Source organism: Buceros rhinoceros, unplaced genomic scaffold, assembly GCF_000710305.1.
Source record: "Buceros rhinoceros silvestris isolate BGI_N320 unplaced genomic scaffold, ASM71030v1 scaffold27702, whole genome shotgun sequence".
Classification (NCBI taxonomy): domain Eukaryota; kingdom Metazoa; phylum Chordata; class Aves; order Bucerotiformes; family Bucerotidae; genus Buceros; species Buceros rhinoceros.
The window spans coordinates 96-323 of NW_010398702.1; positions in this window are offsets into that span (position 1 = coordinate 96).

The following is a 228-nucleotide window of genomic DNA, read 5'->3' on the forward strand; positions in this document are numbered from 1 at the left end:
GCCTGCAGCTGCTTGCTGGATGGACGCGGTGCTCGCTGGCGTCCCGAGCCCTCCTGCCAGGTGTGGTTTTACCTTTCAAACAGCTCCGTGGCCACGAGCACGCATGGGGCTCCCGGGCTGACCCACAGGATGAGCCATTTGGCTCCACCAGACCCTCAGCCACGGCCCCAGCCCTCGCCTGCAGCAGCTGCAGCCACCCCTGAGAGCCCCAGGCCCTAAGAGGGGCCC